The 9,840-nt window shown below is 43.1% G+C and overlaps 1 pseudogene; it reads right to left on the bottom strand.

Annotated features, from left to right (window-relative positions):
* Positions 1 to 502: 502 nt before the first annotated feature.
* Positions 503 to 2,136, bottom strand: LOC101052647 (keratin, type II cytoskeletal 8 pseudogene; annotated as a pseudogene).
* Positions 2,137 to 9,840: the final 7,704 nt, after the last annotated feature.

Genomic DNA, 9,840 nt, shown 5'->3' on the forward strand with positions numbered 1-9,840 from the left:
ACAGCAGTACACTTAACAGAGGTGGACTTGATGAACTTCTCATGAGCACATGCAATGTTCATAAAGATAAATATGGTAATCTTGGGCCATAAGCAAGACTCAACATTTTTAAACTATTGGAGTTTTATAGATGGTATTTTCTGATCATAATAGTTTTAATTAGAAATCAAAATCAGAGGTTAAGAAAAACTTATCTTCCCAACTGGGGCAGGGAAAAAAAAATAAATACAGTAAAACTTATCTAAATAACCAAAAAATAAACCTAAGCAAAGAAAGTAAAACATATTTAAACAGAATGGTAAGAAAAATGCAACTTATCAAATTTCGAGGGATGCAGTTAAAGCAGTGCTTACAGGAAAATTTACAATTTTTTTTTTCTTTTTCCCGAGCTAGCTGAGATTTTATTTTGGACCAAAAAAAAACCAATTGAATTGTTTTGCAGCTGGAGGCATGGGCAAGAGGGGGTCCGCAGGCAGTAAACTCCCCGCGGGTGGGCTGAGGGCTAGGGCTGAGCATCGAGTGCGTCTCCTGTTCCCTGTGCTCCCCTGCACAGCGGCCTCCCTCCCGGGCTCTGGGGCAGCCCCAGGAGGGGCAGGCTGGGAGGGGCTGTTGCAGCTGCTCGCTTGGGCAGGACGTCAGAGGACTCGGACACCAGCCTCCCATCGCGGGTCTCAATCTTCTTCACAACCGCAGCCTTGGTGGAGCTGGTGCGGCTGAAGGTGGAGCCCCCGCCAGAGCCAAACCTGGAGCCCAGGCTGTAGCTGAGGCCGGGGCTTGTGAGGCCCCCATAGGCAGAGCTCAGACCACCTGCATAGCCGCTGGTGGTCTTCGTGTGGATGCTCATGTTCTGCATCCCGGACTCCAGCCGGCTCTCCTCGCCCTCCAGGAGCTTGCGGTAGGTGGCGATCTCCATGTCCAGGGCCAGTCTGACGTTCGTCAGCTCCTGGTGCTCACGCAGCTGCCGTGCCATGTCCTGCTTGGCCTGCTGCAGGGCTTCCTCCAGCTGCTGCTGCTTGGCACGAGCATCCTTGAGCGCCTGCTCCCCACGATGCTCGGCGTCTAAAACGGTGGCCTCCAGGGAAGCCCTCTGGCCTTTGAGGCCCTCGATCTCAGCCTGGAGCCGGCTGATGTTCCGGTTCATCTCGGAGATCTCAGTCTTCGGACGCCGCAGGCCATCCCCGTGCTTCCCAGCCAGCGTCTGCAGCTCCTCGTACTTGGTCCGGTAATCGCTCTCCGCCTCAGCCCGGCTGCGGTTGGCGATCTCCTCGTACTGTACTGCGCCTTGACCTCAGCGGTGATGCTGCCACGTCCAGCGAGCGGCTGTTGTCCATGGACAGCGCCGCAGACATGTCGGAGATCGGGGACTGCGGCTCCCCCATCTCCGCTTCACACAGCTGCCTGAGGAAGCTGATCTCATCAGTCAGTCCTTCCAGGCGAGACTCCAGCTCTACCTTGTTCATGTCAGCTTCATCCACATCCTTCTTGATGAGGACAAATTCACTCTCCATCTCTGTAGCTTATTGATCTCTTCCTCATACTTGTTCTTGAAGTCCTCCACCAGCCCCTGCATGTTGCCAAGCTCCGCCTCCAGCTTCAGCTCCTCCGGGCCCAGCGTCTCCAGCTGCCTCCCCAGGTTGTTGATGGAACTCTCAAACATGTTGTCCATGTTGCGCCTAGCCGTTTTCTGCTGCTGCAGGAGACTCCACTTGGTCTCCAGCATCTTGTTCTGCTGCTCCAGGAACCGCACCTTGTCGATGAAGGAAGCAAACTCGTTGTTGAGGGTCTTGATCTGCTCCTTCTCCTGGGTACGCACGGCCTGGATGTTGGGGTCCACGTCCAGCTTAATGGGGTTCAGCAGGCTCTGGCTGATGGTGACGGCGGTGATGCCTCCCAGGCCTATGCCGCTGGCCCCAGCGTAGCCTGCACCCAGGCCAACCGCGGAAGCCGGTGCTGCTCACTCCGGAGAAGCTCGAGGAGTTCGAGCGGACACCGGGCCCACTCGTGAAGGAGCGGCTGCTGAAGGCCCCGGGGCCAGAGGTGGACACCCTGTAGGATTTCTGGGTCACCCTGATGGACATGGTGGAGGCAGGAGTGAAGGCAGGCGGGCTGAACCAGGGAGAGATTCTAGAAGGAGTGGAGAAGCTGCTTCTTGGACCAATTTACAATTTTTAATACTTGACTAGAGAAAAATGCTTAAAATCAACTTTCTAAGATTAATGCAACACAGCAAAATTTGAGGAATGCAGTTAAAGCAGTGCTTAGAGGAAAATTGATAATTTTTAATTCTTGATTTAGGAAAAATGCTTAAAATAAATTTTCTAAAATTATAGCTTAAGTTAAAAAAAAAGAGCAAATTGAATCCAAAGTATGTAGGAGAAAGAAAATAATAAAGAACAGGAATCAATAAAATAATATATAAAACACAAATTCTTCAGAAAGTCAGCAAAATCCATAGTTAATTATCTGAAAAGATTAATACAGTTGGTAAATTTCTAGTACACCTAATACATCAAGAGAAAAAACATGATGAGTGAGAGAAAGTGAGACACAAGAGAGTGAGTACTTTAAATTCCATTTGCATGAATTTCAGGAACAGGGAAAAATAACCTGCGGTGATAAAAATTGGAAGAGTGGTTGTGTCTAAAGGTAAGAGATGGACTAGGAAGTGTCCTGCGGTGGAGAAAATGTCTGTCTTGACAACAGCTTGGGTTAAGTGACTGTATGCATATGCCTCTGCATTTCCTAGGTCTGTCTGCTAGAAGGGCCTAGAAGCAATGACATTCTTGTGCTTATTTCTTGGTTTCTAAGATCACTCTCCATTTAAATGAACCAGAGATCTTTGAGAAAAGTCTACGCCAGGGTTGGAACAGAGAAATACAAATTGAGTCTGAACATTCCATTGTGCCAGAAAGAAAGGAAGCCCTTAAGAATGATTTAAATATAAATATTTATCTCAACTCCCACAACAGAATCATAGAGTCAGTTTGCAGGAGCTCCTACTGGCCAAATCTGAGGCAATTTGGCTGTGAAGCAGATAATAAGCTCAGTGGATCAAATAAGTTTCTGTAACTCTAATGTATGTACATACACGCATGCATATATACTTCAATGCAACCACATTATCATACATCACATTTAAATACATAAATAGGAGAGGAGGGAAAGTCTCTTCCCTACAGTAGAATGCCAACTTATAAATGTAGAAAGAATAGTGAGTTAGAAAATTATCAGTGGATGCTAATTCTAGTGAGTGAAAATTTGATGAGAAACAGAATATGCACATAGTAGCCATCTCCCTACAAATGACTTATAGAGTATAAAGAAAAAAGCAATAATATCAGAATGCTGAAACCTGGCAGAAATCAAAGGATCAAACTGACATAATTTATGCTGCAATAAAGGCATGGATTCCCAAACTTAAAGAGACACTTTTTTTTTGTATTTTTCCTGTTTATTAATGATGAACAGTCTGAATCTTATCATGAGGAGACATCAGATAGACCCCAACTGAGAGACTTTATGCAAAATAACCAGCCTGTAATCTTCAAAACTTTCAAGGTTACAAAAGAAGGAAGGGCTGAGAAACTCCGTGTAATGGAGGCTAAAGAGATTTGGCAATAAAATGCAAACCGTGATCCTGAATTGGACCCTGGATGGAAAAATATTGTTATAAAGGACACAATTCAGGTAAGAATAACAATTTGAATATGAACTGTGGGTTATAGCATTGTATCCATTTGAAATTTCTAATTTTAATAATTGTAGTGTGTTTTTGTAAAAAAAAAAAGAGGTCTTTGTTCTTAGGAAATATATGCTGATGTATTTAGGGGTAAAAAGCAAATTATTACCAGTTCACTCTCAATTGATATAGAAAAAATATGCACATATAAAAATGTATAAATAGGTGGTTAGTTGGGCTAAAGATATGTGAAAGTTCCTTGTATTATTCTTGATACTATTCTATAGATTTGAATTTATATCAAAATCAAGATTAAAGACCCAGTTAATTATTATACTCCCTTCGAGTTATTTCGGAATTAAAAACATCTTCCGATGCACATTCTCACTCTTTGCCACCTGCTTCAGTAGTGAGCTCTCACATCTTCCTTGTTTCCCCAGAAACATCTGTTCTCTGGTTCCCTGGTCTCTATAATACCAATGGGGCTGAAGTTAAGTTTCTAGTTTCAAAAATCAAACTGGGGTTATTCAAAGCCATGAGGATAGGATCAAATAACTTCTTTAATCATAATGTTCTTGCCACAAAGCCTTTCTGTAACGGTTTCATTTTCCAGCCCTTTTATTGTATTAGGTCCTGCATGATTGTTTTAACTGCTCAGCTGCATATTGTCTGTCATATCTCTTAAAAATACTTTAAAGATATTTCATTCCATCCAAGTCCTGCTACATCTAACCTTCCTTTAATTTCCCTGCAGGATATTGGGAAGCTTGAAGGGTGTTGGAAGACTAACCTTTCAGCAGGACCAATTTGAAATATTAATGCTGCATTCATCATTGTTCCTTGAGAAGAATTTGGCCAATATGTTTAACACAGCTGTTTTAAAATGAAGAATTTGCTTGTTTCCTCAAACTTAAGATTATTTTTTTCCTTGAAAACTCTGAGATCATGAAAATCTTAGTATTAGGTACATGGACATACATAAAATGCTCGAAATCGCTTCAGCCTGAGCAGTTGTGAAGAGCACAATTTTGAATGGGGCATCCTTATAAAAAAGGATGAAGTCGATGTATCAGTCAGTTTTTTGTTTTTGTTGTTTTTTGCTGTGGAAATGCAGCCTAAGAAACAAGCCCCTAAATCTTAGGAACTTGATGGGAGCTGGTTCTGAGTCTGTGGCTGTGGTTCTCTGCAGCTGTGCTCCAGGCTGTGGGGACATGACACATCTGCTCTCATTCCAGAGGGCAGGAGGAACATGTGTCCTGGATCTCTTGTGTCTCTTTTTTTTTTTTTTTTTTTTATGGCAGAGTGTAGGAGCAAGAGAGTGGCAGTCACAGAATTCAATCACAGGCTAGGCTTCTGCTCAGCCTTGGAGCGTGAAGTATTTGCTGATGCTTCACAGTTCAAAGCAGGTGACATTGCCAAGCCCAAAGTCACCTGGGTGGGACAGCATGCCAGATGCAGGGAGGATGAGGGACTGTGAGCAAAGCGGTTCAGATTTGAACTGCCCTTCCTCATTCTCCCACAGCACCCCACCTGGCACTCCTTGGCACCTCACTGTCTAGGATTCAGACCTCAGTGCCTCCAGTCAGCTTGGCTCCACACTGGGATATTTCCATTTAGGTCTGACCTCCAACATCCAAGTTCTATGTGTCACCTATAGGTTGTTCCTGCTGTGACCCGCCACATTTTCTTCCAAAATATGAGGATCCCTCCCACAAACAGGTTATACTTTAACAATCTAATATCTAAGTCCTTTTAGAAGTTTAGATTTCCTAAAGATAACACTTGACATTTCAGATAATAGACAAATACTTTACCAGGAAAGTAAATACTTTACCAGCAAAGGAAAACTACGTTTGCCTTTGCTGTCTTACTTAAAGAGGTGATTCTATTGTATTGATCCATTCATTCTATCCTATTGATTTTATTGATGAGGCTGTATTAGTAGTAGGGTTCTACCAGAGAAATAGAACCAGTAAGACACACACACACACACACACACACACACACACACACACACACAGAGAGAGAGAGAGAGAGAGAGAGAGAGAGAGAGAGAAAGAGATTTATTGTAAGGAATTAATTTATACAGTAATGGGAGCTGGCTAGGCCAGTCTGAAATTTCTAGAATGAGCCAGAAGACTGGATACTCTCAGGCAGGAGCTAATGCTGCAGTCCAAACTTGGAGTTTTTTCTTCCCCAAGGAAGTCTTGGTTTCATTCTTAGGTCTTCAACTGATGGGATGGGATCCACCCAGACTATAATCTCTTTTACTTAAAGTCAATTGAGTGTAGGTGTTAATGTCATCTGCAGGTATCTTCATGGCAAAACCAAGGTGAGCGTTTGATTAACAGGGTGTGTATGTGGGAAGGTGCTACAGCTTAGCCATGGTGGCACAGAAAGCTGATCATCACTGGGGTTTTCTGGCACAGAGGAAGGAAGCGTCTCCAGGAACGCTTGGTTCAGAGACAGGTGGGATGTAGAATACTGGGGAAGTCACGTCTGTGGTCAGGGCAACTGAAACTCCTAGCAAAGTAGTTTACTATTCTGGAAAGGAGAGGAACAATATGAAATGAAATTTCTCAGAAATGACAGTAGAAATGTGGTAATTTGACCAAACTGTGGTGGTAAAGAAGGCCCCAAAAGACTTCAGAAGTGTTAGACTGGAAAACGCTATAAAAAGTCAGGTAGTTCTATGCAATAGTATTTCATTCTTTATAGCACTTTAAAAGTTGGTAGGTGCTGAGGTAGCTAGTCTGCAATGAGGGTCACACAACAAGTCTCACCTCTCAGGACCGTTTGAATTCTCTTACATATTCAACCTAGCCTGGCCTGTGTAACCGATAAAATGCAGCACAAGTGATCCTAGATCATGAGAAGCCTCAACACTTCCACCTGTTTCTCATAGCACACTGGGGATGCTAGCTGCCATGTGAAGAGTCTGACTACCCTTAGGCTGCCATGCTACGAGGAAGTTCAAGCTAGCCACACAGATGGGCTGCACAGAAACAGAGAAAGAGAGAAAGGTCTGGCCAGGCCCTGCTGTTCCAGCCACCCCAGATGAGATGCCAGGGATGTGAGTGAAGAATCCAGATGGACATCTTACCCCATGTGGCTTCAAATGACCCACCCCAAGTCAGTCTCTTTATGCAACCATGTAAGAGACCCCAAATGACAACTTCCCAGCTGAACCCATGCAGCACATGGATCTGTGTGTGCTGATCCTAGTAAATTATCATTTTAAGTTATGGGGGTCTGTGAAGCATCAATGGATACATTTAGATGCTTTCATGAACGTGCTCTAATCTGTCCTTCACAGCATCCTGAGAGCTGAGTGTGGTGGACATCACAGTTCCTCGTTTATATGCATGGAAAGCGAGTGTCACAGAGATGTGTCCAAGAACACATAGAACTTTGTTATTCTGGAGACTTCCATGTAAACAGTTTAGTACTAGAGCTTCTATAATATGGCATGATCCACATTCCAGGGAACATTTTGGAATCTAGTATTTGGGTTGTAGTAAATACAGAATGAAATATGGTCTGTTTTGTTAACCCAGAAGAAATGGTGATCTGTTTAAGAAATTTCAGAAGTGTCAAGTCTCAGGGCCTCCAGACAGATGGCAGGGTAGTCTACTGACTGACATTTCTGCCATCACTCCCCGGATCATCAAAATTCCGAGTTTTCGGCAGCATGCCTGCAACGCTGAGGTTGCCTTCCTCCCTCTTGGCTACTTCTCAGCCACTGAGTGATTTGGTTGCTGAACTTTTATTTTCTTCAGACAAGTTTTCACATACAATTGTGATCACTACTTCATAACAGCTTTTCTGGTTTACATACTTTTTTCAACGCACTGCTTGTTCCGTGCATTCTGGCTGTCATGATTGATTCACTTACATGTGATTGCCACATCACATTTTAAAGACCCCTTCTGTTCTCTACCTATTACTTTTTTCCTTAGGCACAGAGAGAATATTAATTAAAAAAAAACACTTAGTGCTGATCATTTACAGAGTCCTTTACCACCTCATTCAAGACTGAATAACCTGTAATAAATATTCCCTTAACTGTACTAAGTTTTAGAAAATAAACAACACTACATTTTTATTATTAAAAAATCCCAATACTATTGTTCTAAGATTAGTACTGCAATCAATTGAAATAAAACAAATCAAAGTCAGGAATTAACTGGATTTTATCACTGAATTAGAGGATAAAATGTAACCAAAGAAAGGAAACTATGTTGATATTTGTAGAAAGACAGTACAAACTTCCAGAGATGTTTTAAAAGTACATTTAGCTGCCTCCTATTAATTTTTTTCCCCAAAGAATTGTTCAATTATTAGGACCTTGACAGTGCAATACAGTTAGCAACTGACAGTATTCAGTTGTGCTCACTTACTCAAAATGGTTCAAAGGAGCATTTGCCTTTAGAAAGGTTTTCAGCAGCATGGATTGAAATAACAAAAGCCCTTCAGGGTAAAATTCAGGTTAATGGATGCATCCACTTATCTAGAATTGTTTGTTTTCTTAACTGTTCTGTTAATTAAGGTTTTGAGACACATCAGTGGTTTACAACTTTCCCTAGAAATAAGAATTACTTGATGTGAGCCCCAACCCATATCAATTCAATGAAATATCTTGAAATCTATCGAAAGTTCTTGTTATGTTCTGAATATTTATGTTCCCCGAATTTATATATCAAAACTCTCACTCGCAGGGTGATGGTATTAGGAGACAAGACCTTTGGGACATGATTGGGCGATGAAAGTAGAGCTTCATGGATGGGATGGGTGCTCTTACACAAGAGACCCCAGAGAACTGCCCCATGCCTTCCACCACGCAAGGGCATATTGAACCAATGGCCATCTGTGAACCAGGAGGCAGGCTCTCAGCAGACACCAAATCTATCGAAACCTTGATCTTGGACTTCTCACCTCCAGAACTCTGAGAAATACATTGTTTATAAGCCACCCAGACTATGATATTTGGTTACAGCACACCAAACAGACTCTGGCAATTTTCTTAGGTCTAGAAAAATAGAGTAGATTTGCCTTTTCTTATTTCTCTCACTAAATACAGCTAAAATAGGGTCAGTATACATACAACCACCAAAAGAAGACTCTGAAATATGGAGAATAGAAAACAAGGCAGTGAGAGACCTTGGGGCCCAAGGAGCTGTATGACAGCGAGTCCTTAGGTTTTGTTTTGTTTTTTTCTTTCCCTGGGGGTGTAGGGTCATAAACTCCAGGCTAGATACTGGCAAAGATGGAAACACAGAAATAACAATGGGTACAGACAAAAGAAGCTTCAACGAAAACCTAAGTTTCTTTCTAGCCAAAGCACCAGGAAAGAGGCAGATTAGCAAGGCAGAACACTTTTAGCCAGTGATTTCTCTGCTCCATCTAACAGAGCAGAAAAATACTGTGGTCCCACCCCTACCCTTACCAATCACCAAGGCCAAGTGGGGAGCCCAGATTCCCACCCTTGCCAGGCTGTAAGGAGGCTCCAGTTCCCCTGCTGGCTTGGTGGTGTCAGAATAGGATGCCCCATGGAGAGTTAGTGTTTCACCACTGAACAGCCATAACGAGCCTTCCTGAGCCCCGGGGAAGGTCATGGGTGAAAGTAACTCCTATCCTCCCAGCCTGGAGGACATGAATGAAGTCCTGATGGTGAGTAGTACTTCTATCTCCACCGTGTGGTAAGAGCCCATCCTTTGGGGTCAACAGAGGCCAAGTGGGAAACCTGGATTTCCATCTCACCTAGCAGTCATGAGGTGGCGCTTCCTCTTCTGAAGGAGTGTCAGAGTAGGCCCACTAAGATAGAGCATGTAGATAATAACCAGGGTCTCATAACATACTATCCTACATTTCATGTCTAGGTTGTAACACAAAAACCACTCATCATTGCAAGAATCGAGGAAATCTCACACAGAATGAGAAAAAGCAGACACTAACCCTGAGATGGCAGAGATGTTAGGATGGTTTACAAGGGCTTATAAACAGCAAGAGAGATGCTTCAGGGAACAATTATGAGCATGTTTGAAGTACCGTCATGCATTGCTTAATGACAGGAGCATGTTCTGAGAAATGTGTTGTTGGAAGAACAGCAGAAAGTGTGCTTATACAAACCTAGGCTGTAAGGCATGGCCCATTGCTCCTAG

Source organism: Saimiri boliviensis, chromosome 13 (genome assembly GCF_048565385.1).
Source record: "Saimiri boliviensis isolate mSaiBol1 chromosome 13, mSaiBol1.pri, whole genome shotgun sequence".
In the NCBI taxonomy this organism is placed as follows: domain Eukaryota; kingdom Metazoa; phylum Chordata; class Mammalia; order Primates; family Cebidae; genus Saimiri; species Saimiri boliviensis.